Source organism: Cebus imitator, unplaced genomic scaffold, assembly GCF_001604975.1.
Source record: "Cebus imitator isolate Cc_AM_T3 unplaced genomic scaffold, Cebus_imitator-1.0 Scaffold12, whole genome shotgun sequence".
Classification (NCBI taxonomy): domain Eukaryota; kingdom Metazoa; phylum Chordata; class Mammalia; order Primates; family Cebidae; genus Cebus; species Cebus imitator.
The window spans coordinates 9,941,613-9,955,216 of NW_016107327.1; positions in this window are offsets into that span (position 1 = coordinate 9,941,613).

The following is a 13,604-nucleotide window of genomic DNA, read 5'->3' on the forward strand; positions in this document are numbered from 1 at the left end:
GACCAGGATGGTCTCAATCTCTTGACCTCGTGATCCACCCGCCTTGGCCTCCCAAAGTGCTGGGATTACAGGCTTGAGCCACCGCGCCCGGCCCCGATATAAAATTCTTAAATAAACAATAGCTAATTGAATCCTGATCAATTGAAGTTTATCTTAGAAATGCAAGGATGGTTCAATCTGTGAAATCTATCAAATTAATTTACCTCTCTAGTGGCCTACAAAGGGTAAATTGCATTATCTCAAATGATGAAAAGTTTCAGATAAAAGTCACTACTTAATTATGATTTTTTTTTAAATCCCTAGCAAACTAGGAATAGAAGGAAACTTTCTTAACTTTGTAAAAGTAATATATTAAGTCTTCAGTAAACATTATAGTTAAGAAAAAAGTTTAGATGTATTTCCTTTAAGATAAGAACAAGATAAGACTGTCCACTGTCACTACATCTGTTGAACATTACAAGGAAAAGTCCTGGCCAACCCTACAAGAAGAAAAGAAGTAATAGCGGTAGGAATTAAAAGGGAAGACATAAAAATTGTATTATTAAAAGATGATATAATCACCTATGTAGAAAAACTAACAGAATAATCAGGCAAATCATTAGAACTAATAAGAGAGGTCAGCAATGCTGAATAATAAAAGAGCAATTGTACATAAGTCAATATCATTTTTCTACACTAGCAACTAGAAAACTAAGATGCTGTTGGCTAAATGCCCTGTAAGGCCTGTTTGTGTAAGGTCCCACTAGCTAAGAATGGTTTTTACATTTATTAAAGGGTTGTTAAAAAAAAAAAGAAGAAGAAGAAAAATATGTAACAGAGAACTTACATGGCTGCCAGGCTTAAAATATTTACTATCTGGCCCTTTAAAGAAAAAGTGTGCCTATCTCTGCTCTAAACTAATGATAACCATCTAGGAAACACTTTTTAAAATGTATTATTCATAATAGCAACAAAAAATATACAGTAACTGAGAAGTTACTAAGTCAAGATTTCATAAATCTTTTGATGGAAAACATTTTAAACTTCAACAAGGGATGTACAAAATGAGCTGAATTAATGGGGAGCTATGCCACGCTCTTGGATTGATTGCCTGAATTCTCTCCCAAATTAATCTACAAATTTAGTGCAATTCCAATTGGACTTTTTAAGAAATTCAATAAACACATTCTAAAATTTATATGGAACACGTAACCACCAAAAATACCTAACTTTATTTATTTATTTTGAGACAGGGTCTCAATCTGTCACTCACAGTGGAGTGCAATGGTGTAATCACAGCCCACTGCAACCTCTGCCCCCCAGGTTGAAGGGATCCTCCTACCACAGCTTCCCAAGTAGCTAGGACCACAGGCATGTGCCACCATGCCTAGCTAATTTTTCATATTTTTGTTAGAGACAGGATTTCACCATAATGTCCAGGATGGTCTCAAACTCCTGGCCTCAAGTTATCTGCCTTCCTCGGCCTCCCAAAGTCCTAATTGGCTTTATAAAAGATTGAAGAGCGAGATTTATTATAGCATATATTAAGATATATTTAAAAGCTATAATAATAAAAGCAGCATGGTAATGTATTCATGAACACACAAACTGACCAATGGAACTCAAGGAGACTTCAGATATAGCCCCACACATATGTGGGAATTTAGCATAGGATAAAGGTAGTACCGTAGTGAATGGTGGAAAGTCCGTTTTGCAGATGCCTGGGAAAAACTTGTTCACTATATGGAAAATAAAACTCAATCCCCACCCAATGCTGCAAACAAAGGTGGACTCAAGACGGACTAAAAACTTAGGAATGAAACATAAAACTATAAAGTCCAAAGAAGAAAAATGTTGGAGAAAATCTTTGTGACCTAGAGGAAGAGGACTCCTTAAACAAAAACATAAGCTCTAAGGCAACTATGTCAAAAAACTCAATTACATCAAAATTAGGAAGTTTAGTTTAACAAAATATACTATAGATTAAGTTAAAAGAAAGATAAAATAAGAGAAGATATTTGCAACATCTAAAACCAGGAAGGTTTTAGAATATCTTACCCTAATTTTCCCTCTCATCCTCATTTCTCACTTCCATTATCTATATGGGTGAGATAATTATCACCCAATATTTTATGATAAAATCAAAGATAGGTCTAGCACAAATCACTGGTGAAAATATGACCTGAAACCAAGAATTATAATTAACCTCACCCTCTGCCTCTGAGGTCCATGGGGTAATAAATCGTATTTCACCAAATCTGAGACACTTTTTGATTGCTATGATGTCATCATTTTATGTCACTAAGGAAGTAAAGCTGCCAATTAATGATACGATGCTTCCTTGTCATGTCAAATTTTATTTCATACTTTTGCAAATGCTTTTACTGCAAGAATTTTTTTTCAAGCTATGAATAGGGCTTTAAAGAATGTTTTTAAAAATATTATTCTTATTATATGTATAAAGAAGGAAAACATAAGTAAAACAAACTGGTTTAAATATTCCTAAGACGTTTTATATTCAGAGTGCAGCCCTTCTAGATGACTTTTTAATTCTGACTTGTCAATGCCCATATTTCTGCACACAGTCCCCATCGAGAATGTTAGAGATGGAACTTTTCTTATAAGTGAAACCAAGTGAAATTGTTCATTCTACTGTTTTTGACCAAAGAATGGTAAACTTATGTGGTCCAACCTAAAAAATGATTGCTCTTTTGTCTCCAGAATTTTCTTCCAAGCTAGTTGACACCTATTCTTGGAGATTTCATAAATCTTCTGATGGAAAGATTTATGAGACCTGTGTAATCTAGATTTCAGGAGAGCAAGTTTTGACACCAGTGCTCTCCTGTTCTCCCCAGAAGATATCAATGGAAAGTTGTTTTAAAGACAATGACCAATAACCAGGATATTACTATATTATTGCTTCAGATGGCTCTTTTCTTTCTTTCTTTCTTCTTTCCTTTCCTTCTTTTTATTTTATTTTATTTTATTTTTATTTCTAGAAACAGCATGCCACTATGTTGCCCAGGCTGGTCCTGCACTCCTAGGTTCAAGCAGTTCTCCTACCTTGGCCTCCCAAAGTGCTGGGATCGACCCTGATGCTTCTTGAGGTCTCCTCTCAAACGACTTGCCCTGAAATCTTTGTTTCAGTGTCTTCTGGGGAGATGCAACCTAAGAGAATGAGCAATTTCATCCAGGACCTTGCAGCATTTGGCCATCATCTAACACAAAAAAGTCATGAGCATTCCTCCCCTCAACACTAGAATTTCCCTGGGGTCTGAACCTGAATGCTGCCTCCTCCTAACTACTCCCCAGTCTTCCCTTTGACTTCCCAGCCTCTCTCCACCCCTCCCCATCCCACTACCTCTACCTTCCCATCCTTCCTCATTATTCAGTCCATTTAATTCCTCTTCCCTCTGCTGCCCCCAGGAACTGCATTGTGGAATGCGATGAGCAAAAATTCCCCATACTGAGCCTGACCCCCAGTGGTGGAGACAAGACATGTCCACAGTTTCAAGAAAAAAAAAATTAAATTTAAATAATATTAAAAGAGCAAGTGATTTTATCCCCCAAGACACTTATAGTTAATGGGCAACACATATCAGAGAAGGCCAGGTGTGATGGCTCACACCTTTAATCCCAGGACTTTGGGAGGCCAGGCAGGTGGATCACATGTAAGAGTTTGACACCAGCCTGGGCAACAGAGGGAGACCCTGCCTCTAAAAAAACAACAACAACAACAAAAAATACATCAGAAGTAATACAGAAGCAACTCCAAAACTTAGAAGATGCTTGTGATGACGTCATGCTTGCAGATGATGACTGCTTAATGATATCTTATCAAATTGTGATGTTTTCACTAGCCATTCTCAAGAAGAAACACAAGAAATGTTAGAAAAACCAAAGAAACATTTGCAAGAGGAAACTGACACCTTAGAATCCAGAGTGGAATCAATTCAGCAGTGTCAGAAGATTTGAAAGTTCAGTTGTATACAAAATTTAGAAGCAACATAAGCCTTGAAGCTGTTGAAAGTTAAATATTTTATGAGCTGGGTGCAGTGGCTCACACCTGTAATAACAGCACTTTGGGAAGCCAAGGCAGGTGGATCACCTGAGGTCAGGAGTTTGAGACCAGCCTGGCCAACATGGTGAAACCCCATCTTTACTAAAAATACAAAAATTAGCCAGATATGGTACACATCTGTAATCCCAGCTACTCAGGAGGGTGAGGCAGGAGAATCGCTTGAACCTGGGAGGTGGGTGTTGCAGTGAGCTGAGATCATGCCACCCTACTCCAGCCTGGGTGACATAGTAAGACTCCATCTCAAAAAAAAAATAATACTTTTAAATATTTGTTTAATAAACTTGAATATTGTTTTTTAAAAATGTTCAGATGCAGATAAAGTCTAATGCAGCCTGCTACCAAATCCCTATCTTTAACTGGTCAAGTAGCATTATTAGGTGTAAAGATAGAAGATGTCAACAAAAGGCTGAGGCAGGCAGATCACGAGGTCAGGAGTTTGAGACCAGCCTGGCCAACATGGTGAAACCCCGTCTCTACTGAAAATACAAAAAATTAGCCGAGTGCAGTGGCATGTGCCTGTAGCCCCAGCTACGTGGGAGGCTAAGGCAGGAGAATTGCTTGAATCCGGGAGGCGAAGGTTGCAGTGAGCCAAGCACATTCCACTGCACTCCAGCCTGGGCGACAGGGCAAGGCTCTGTCTCAAAAAAATAAATAACTAAATAAATAAAGATGTTACTAAAAAAAAAAAAAGAAGAAGAAGAAGGTGTTACCAAACAATGGTGCCTTTTGAACTGGAGGTGGGGGAAATCCCTGAAAAGTTAAAACATTTTTCACACTCCATTCTGCAATTCTTCTTTAGTAATATTAAATAGAAAATATATTCAATGAGCCATTGAGAGATTTTGGGTCTCATTATAAAGCAGCAGTTAGGCTCATGGAACACAAAGCCCATTTCTTGCACTATGCTCCCTGCAGCTCTAGTGAAATGTACACACTTACGGGTTGAGTAAAGGAAACGTGGGCTATTTTGGGTTTTTTTCTATCTAATAGAAGAGGAAGAGGGACTATGAAAAAGGGACTATGTCAAACACATTTAGTTAAACCTTTTATTAAAATAAAAGACTAAAAGCAAATATCTTCTTGTTATAATGATCCAGCAATATAAAAGGACACAAAATTAAAAGCACACAATGGCTTATTGCTGCTGCACCTAGGCCAAGGGTGGTGCTGTTCATTGAATTCTTAAATAAGCAATTTTGATAAACTATGGTATTAAAGACAGTGTTGTACTGTCAGGGAAGGTGAAGGTCAAATGCACTGCTACAAGGAGAGCTGCGGGAGAAGACCGTCCTCACTCCTTTTTGGGTCTGATCACACAGATGGGCTTAGCCACAGCGCCATCTTTATCAAAAGAACAACATGTAGTTACTCCAAAATTTTTGTTGAAGAAACTTTAAAACAAACCCCTTTGCATTTCTATCCCCACCAGGGAATTGAGTTTTAATGAACACACAAAGCAGCTAGGTGACATCTTTATCAGCCCTCATAAACCTTGATTGAATACACAGTGATAAGCCCTGTTTAAACTGTCCTCCTCCTGATAACAAGCCTGGAGGCAGCACCAGTCTTAGTAACCGGCTGGAAACTGGAAACGAGGCCTCTCCAAAACCCAGAGGGCAGCCCGTCAGGCACAGGAGCTGCAAGCAATGCAAAGCTCTGGGCCCTGGTTTATTTGGGGCGATGGTGGGTAGATTGGTGCGGACCTTTCCCTGCTGGACACTTTTTTCAGAACCAGCTTGGGCTCCTAAGAGGCAAGGAGGTAAAAATGTGCTTTAAACCCTACTGACCTTTAGCATTTACAGCTGCAAACACAGAGAACCCGGGAGGGGCAGTTGTAAAGGATTTAGGAACGACCAGCTCCGGTTTTCTTTTTACCAGCGTGATAAATGAGTGAAAGGTACAGACATCTAAAAGGAAAAGGGAGACGTGGGATTTTCCCAATCAGCCCGAAGTCTGAATCCTCCTAGTCCTTTGCTTTTTTGGTCCTAGTGCACCCTGGGCACGATCCGCTTCCCATCACTATTTGCTTCTTCCAAATCCCATCCCCTCCAGCTTTCCCAATGGAGAGCCCACAGCGCCCCCTACAGGCTTCAGCAGCCAGGGACACTGGTGTAGGAGGCCATGATTCTAGGAAACGCAGGCTGGTTTTTGCAGCTACCCCGAGAGAGACACGCAGTCTTCCACGGAGGCAGGCTGCAGACCCACTTCACCTGCTGCAGCAGAAATGGCTGTGATACGTCAATGGCAAAAATCGTAATTACTTTTGCACCAACCTAATAACTGGTTTGACTGTTGGAACCATTTAACTGTGTATATGTATATCAAAACATAATGCTGTACACCTTGAAAACACAATTTTTGAAAATTAAATTAGGCTGTGCATGCTGTCACAAGTCTGTAGTCCCAGATATTCCAGAGGATGAGGTGGGAGGATTGCTTGAGCCAGGGAGTTTGAGGCTACGGTGAGCTATGATCGTACCACTGCACTGCAGCCCCAGTGACAGAGGGAGACTCTGTCTCTAAAACATGATTTTTTTTTGAAAGTAAAAAATGAAATTAAGTCAAATGAGTCCATTAAAAAGTATTTTTCATATTCTCTGCAATTTTAAAAATACAATTTAATTACCACAACAAGTTATAGAGGTCAGGATGAAGTACACAGTATGTCATTTCCTATATCAATAAGATAGAGGTTTTTCACAATAGCCTCTAACACCTGGATGACAGTAAAATTTCCCCTCTTCCCTCACCTTAGACATGCCAGTGAGGGCAAAGTGAGACCCCTAAGATGTGTCTTCCTGAAGGTCAGCAACCTCGCGCTTTGGCAGAACGGTAGCAGGAGGAAGTTTTGCAGCTGGGGAATTCCACTGATCTGTGGAAAACACCTGGCCTCTGCGATGTTTGGGGACATATATCTTCAGATGAGTTTGCAAAAGAGCTCAAGCTCTTTCGACCCAGGAAGTAAATAGGAAGCCAAGGTCATGGTCATCTCTAGGAAAATGAGGCCTTAGGATAATAACCTGACTTTTGAGCTATACCTGGAACATGCTCCATGCCAGCAATTGCCCTTGAACCTTTACATGGACTATTATTTGTCAAGTGGTTTCCCATCATTTTAGTATAAGTCAGCATCCCTACAACATCACTATGGTTGATATTATTTGCAGGGTTTTTTTTAATAAAGAAAAAGTTTTACGCACAGACAGAGCAAGAGCAAGCACAGTGAGAAAACTAGTAAGTACCAAGGCAAGGATTCTGGTTTTCTGGGTGATAACCTTATATTTTCAGACCTTAAATCAGTGGGAGATGTGATGATGACCATCGGTGTGCTTCTGAGGGTGATGAGGCAGCACAGCTGAAATCCCAATGGCCTGGGGCAATCTCGTGCAGTCACCAAATCTACCAGAGTTCCTAGGAAGCTCCCAGAAGAGAAAGGATGCCTGGGGTCCATTTCGCAGAGCAGAGGCAAGAGACCACGTCTTCACACAGCACTGAACCATCCTAATACTCATGCATCACAAAGGGGAGAAGTTGACCTCAGGGAAATGCCAGTGAATCTAATACTACTTCCCTGTGTTGCCCTTTGCACTTAGAGACCCTGCCTCTTTCCACAGCACTTCTAGACTCAGAATGATCATCTAATTTAACGAACACAGACTATGAAAAGAGAACTTTTTCCTCATTCCAACAGGCATCAGCTGGGACTGGCCCAGGCAAACAGGACATCTGGTCACCCAACCCACACCCTAACAAACCCCGTAACATTTATTCCTATCCCTTAGAAGCCATGTTCCGGCTGGGTGCGGTGGCTCATGCCTGTAATCCCGGCACTTTGGGAGGCCGAGGCAGGTGAATCACAAAGTCAGGAGTTCAAGACCAGCCTGGCCAACATAGTGAAACCCCGTCTCTACTAAAAACACACAAAAAAATTAGTCAGATGTGGTGGCAGGCAGCGGTAGTCTCAGCTTCTTGGGAGGATGAGGCAGGAGAATTGCTTGAATCCAGGAGGTGGAGATTGCAGTGAGCTGAGATTGTGCCACTACACTGCAGCCTGGGCAATACAGCAAGAATCTGTGGAAAAAAAAAAGAAGGAGAAGAAGAAGCCACGTTCCATACAAATCCCGATTTGCTTCTTCTCTATGAAAATTCAGTACGTTCAGGTCTAGACTATTATCATTTTTCTTTCTTCTTTCCTTCAACAAATAGTTATGGAGTGCCTATCGTGTGATACTTTCAGGTCCCCTCAAAGAGCTTGTAGTAACTATAGTGATCCTTAAACAGAGACTGGACTTTTGGCTTCATTTTGGATGCAGCACTTAGCTTCCCTGAGCTTCAACTTTCCAAATCCTTCAAATGGGGATGTAAAGTAACGACAGCACAGGATCGTCGTGGGATTAAATGCATCGGTGCTGTGTGTTACTGCAGGCAACAACAGCCACCGGTTTCTTTTTTATTTTTATTTTTTTGAGATGGAGTTTCACTCTTGTCGCCCAGGCTGGAGTGCAGTGGCACGATCTTGGCTCACTGCAACCTCCACCTCCCAGGTTCAAGCAATTCTCCTGCCTCAGCCTCCTGAGTAGCTTGGATTACAGGCACCTGACACCACACCAGGCTAATTTTTGTATTTTTAGTAGAGACAGGGTTTCACCACGTTAGCCAGGCTGGTCTCAAACTCCTGACCTCAGGTGATCTGCCTGCCTCGCCTCCCAAAGTGTTGGGATTACAGGCATGAGCCACCGCACCTGGTCCCCCACTTCTGTCTTAACCATTTCATGGAGAGTGATTTTTCTCCCTATAGATGTAGGTGACTTCACAGAACACTCACCTCATCTTTTCAGATTGACAGTGGCCTCCAGACGCAGGGCTTTGGGGAAGATACAGGGAAGCATAAACAATGTACGTGCCTATGGGTATTTCGCAGTGAATGGAGGACAGAAGACATTCACAATTGTAAGTGAGAAGAACCATATGAGTACTTTTAAAAATCAGTGCTGGCTGAGCGCAATGCCTCATGCCTGTAATCCCAGCACTTTGGGAGGCCAAGGTGGGTGGATCACTTGAGATCGGGAGTTCAAGACCAGCCTGACCAACATGGTGAAACCCTGTCTCCTGCTGGGTATGGTGGCGCAAGCCTGTAATCCCAGCACTTTGGGAGGCCAAGGCAGGTGGATCACAAGGTCAGGAGATCGAGACCATCCTGGTCAACATGGTGAAACCCCGTCTCTACTAAAAATACAAAACATTAGCTGGGCATGGTGGCACGTGCCTGTAATCCCAGCTACTCAGGAGGCTGAGGCAAGAGAATTGCCTGAACCCAGGAGGCGGAGGTTGCAGTGAGCCGAGATCGCACCATTGCACTCCAGCCTGGGTAACAAGAGCGAAACTCCATCTCAAAAAAAAAAAGAAAAGAAAAAGAGAAAAAAAGGAAGAAAAAAAATAAAAAGAAAGAAAAAAATTAAAAAAAAGAAAGAAACCCTGTCTCTACTAAAAATACAAAAATTAGCCAAGGATGGTGGCACATGCTTGTAATCCCAGTCTCAGGAGGCTGAGGCAGGAGAATCACTCGAACCCGAGAGGCCAAGATCATGCCACTGCACTCCAGCCTGGGCAACAAAGCAAGACTCTGTATCCAAAAAAAAAAAAAAAAAAAATCAGTGCTTAATAACTCTGACTACACATGAGAATTACGTGGAGACTTTATTTTTTAAAGCAGGGACCCTAATACTTACCAGCTCAATGAGATTTTCTAGGGAGAAAGTAAATAACACAACATTAATAAAAGTGTTTCCTGTGCCAGTGAATAGTACAGGAATAAGCTGTGAGTCCTTCGCAATACTTAGTCATGGAGTAACAGCTGAGCTTTCTGGAGTGTTCACTATGAGCCAGGTATCGTAACAAGAGCTCCATGAGTTGGTTTGGAGCAAGATGTCTTCGCGGAGCGAGGACTGTGAGCTGGGACCGTGAAGGATAGTGGGACGGAGTAGACGCAAAGAAGCTGGGCCTTCTATGATGCGAAGAAGGAAATGTCAGTGCATTTTTGGACTGAGAACAAGTGGAAGAATGAACTAATTGACTTAAAAGTAAAGCAAAATGGTTTTATTTTATGTGTAGTTTGCACATCCTCTGCAGCTTGGATGTATTACTGAAAGAGCACATTCATCCAAAAAAAGGGAGATTTTTATCTTAAAGTACAAAATGTATGGCTTCCTAGACATAAACAAGCAAGCCAACCTATATCCTCACTTCATGGGGCTCTGTGTAACTGACTGTATTCATAACACAAACTGCAGTGAAACTCCATGGAAAATAAAACAAGAGTAGATCTGAGCAAATTCCTTCCACTTCACCCTTCCTATCTCGTGACCTCTGCTGTATTCCTTACAAAACCAGCAGAAAGTTCTCAGGGCCATCCTGGAAGCAGCACTTTGGAATCTTAAATTTGACTTTTAGATAAACAAGAATAAAAGAACAATAATCAGAAAGAGAGGCAGACAGAGAGAGACAGAAACAGAGATTATTAGATTTTAAATTTAAAAAATAATAATAAAAACATGGTCTCATGCAATGTGAGCTCTCTCTCTAAGAGAAGTTACATGGACTGGGGTGTTAGTTAGAAATGGAACAACTGTGAGAAAGCTAAGATTATACAGACAGGAAATAAACCCATCATGTTACACCATAGGATTTTTTTTTTTTTTTTTTTTTTTTTTTTAGACAATGCTTTTTTTTTTTTTTGTGACAAGGCCTTGCTCTGTTGCCTAGGCTGGAATGCAGTGGCATGACCAGGGCACACTGCAGCCTCCACCTTCCAGGCTCAAGCAACCCTCCTGCCTCAGCCTCCCTGGTAGCTGAGAATATCGGGGCATATCAGCATACCTGGCTAATTTTTAAATTTTTTGTAGAAATGGGGTCTCCCTATGTTGCCAGGGCTGGTCTCGAACTCCCAAGCTCAAGCAGTCCTCCCACCTCAGCCTCTCAAAGTGCTGAATTACAGGTGTGAGCCATCACACTCACCCAAGACAAAAATACGCAACTATATAGGAAGACCAGGGGTCAAAGGGGTTAAATGGTTTCTGAAGGCCACTGGTGAATTTGGCATACAGTTCCAATTCTAAATCCCGTTTATTTCCATTAAAGTATTTTTTCTCCCTCTTTGGTGGGTATTCCATGCTCTCACTCACCCAGGGGTGGGTGGGTAAGATAGAGAAAGAAGCCGTATTTCAGAAAGCTGTTTTGTTGCCATGCGTTGGCTTGCCTTGACATCTCTGACACCGTTTTAACCATTTAAAGCGTCTGCAGACGTTATCTCTGCGTGCCCACATTCATCCCCTCCCTTGCTAACACAGAGGATTGTGTTGGCTCTGCTTGCTAAGCCCTAACACTCAAGCTGCCTGGGGTGGGCTGTCTGCAGAGGCCATCCTCACTCCCCCTGCACAATGATGAATTGTCCCCCAAGTGTGATGGATCAATTTCAGGAGCCAAAGAACCAAAACCCAAAGAACTTAGTAATCCTGCAACAACAACAACAAAAAGCAAACTCCAAGTATTATCCAGGGTCAGGTTGAGGCGTGGAGACACTCCAGGCTCTTCTGTGTGCTGGAATTCCCGCTGAGCCCTTCAGCCGTCTTCGCTGGATTTTCAGCCTGTAATGTCTTACAGATTTCGGGGCTGGCCTCTGACAGCTCTGACATATCTGAACTAAGGCTAACCTCAGCGAGTTCCTTTAAAGCCTGATAAGCTATACTGTACCCGTCAAAGCCTCTCTGTTGAGATTGTTCTCCTTTTCTCCAGCAGGGCAATAAAAACAACAACAGCCAAAAGAATAAAGAAGGGAAACATGTATCTTCATTGGACTGGCATAATCTCTTCTGCATATTATAATTACTATCATATCATTCCAGATCCTCATTCCTATCGCAAAGAAAACATAGGCTGCTTAGCTGAGGGGAGAACACATCAACTCAGTTTCCTCTCACTTTATGAGTGGTTGCCCTGTCTCAGAATTTACGAAGTTTGAGCTGGGTGAGAGAGAGAAGCAACATCCGCATTGTCAAGAAATGAGGCATATCGATCTGCCCCTCCAAAAATTCAACAGTTTCTCTAAGATTCTCCTCGGCGGAAGTCATTTTCCTGAATATTGTCACCCTCTGTCACCTGTGTCACCCATGTCGCCCCATCCCAAGCATCATCCTAATGGTTGCACATGGAGCAAGGCGCTGAGTCGGTCTCTGGTGGAGGATCCCCGAGGAACTCACAGGGAAACTTTCTCAAAAGAAACTGGAAGAAAGAAAGGATCCACCTCCCTAGTCATTCGTCCCCAGTCCTGACTAGTGACAAGATGTCACTTCAAAATTCCCACTTAGGAAGCAAAGGACTTAGAGAGATCCAGTCAGGCACTACTGCAATCACTGAGTCCGAGCGGGAAGGAAAGCATTATGACAAAGGTAAAGGCATACGCAATCATTTCTACTCTTTGCTAACTAATTGCAGTTACATAAGACCTCGAAAAGATATTTTTTATCTCTTTGTCACATTTATTTACCCATTAAAAAAAAAGAAAAGCCTACACACTTACCTGTCAAGACTACTGAAACAGAAAGTAAATTAAAAGCACTATCAGAAAATAAGAATTCCGTAAATGTCAAATTATAAATGATACTACAAATGATTTCTCAGCAAATAAAATTATCCCAGCTAGACAAATATAATTACAAAAAGGAACTTCTAAAGTGTGCTTTCAGATTGGATCAGCACATATATGTTGATGTGCCAGGGACTTGGGTATACAGGAAACATCCAGCCCTCTAGGAGTTTCCATTCAAGATACCTCGCTTTCATAACAAATTTTTAAAATCTTTCTTACATAAATATTTTCTTATTTGAAAACTTAAACAGGCCAGGCACAGTGGCTCACACCTATATTCCCAATTATGGGAGGCCAAAGTGGGAGAATCACTTGAGACAAGGAGTTCAAGACCAACCTGGGCAACATACTGAAACCCTATCTCTACAAATAAAAATTAAAAAAAAAAAAAAAAAACCAACATGGCTGGGCCCAGTGGCTCACGCCTGTAATCTCAGTGTGAGATTATGTGATTACAGGTGTGTAATCTTGGAAGGCTGAGGCGGGTGGATCACGAGGTCAGAAATTCCAGATCAGCCTGACCAACATGGTGAAACCCCGTCTCTACTAAAAATACAAAAAATTAGCTGGGCATGGTGGCACGCACTTGTAGTCCCAGCTACTCCGGAGGCTGAGGCAGGAGAGTTACTTGAACCTGGGAGGCAGAGGTTGCAGTGAGCCGAGATAGCACCACTGCACTCCAGCCTGGTGACAGAGCAAGACTCCATCCCCAAAAAAAAAAAATTATCCAGGTTTGGTGGTACACACTTGTAGTCTCAGCTACTTAGGAGGCTGAAGCAAGAGGATCTCTTGAGCCCAGGAGTTCAAGCCAGCAGTGAGCTATAATTGTGCCACTACACTCCAGCCTGGATGACAGAGTGAGATCCTGTCTCTTAAAAAATAATAATCACGGCCGGGCGT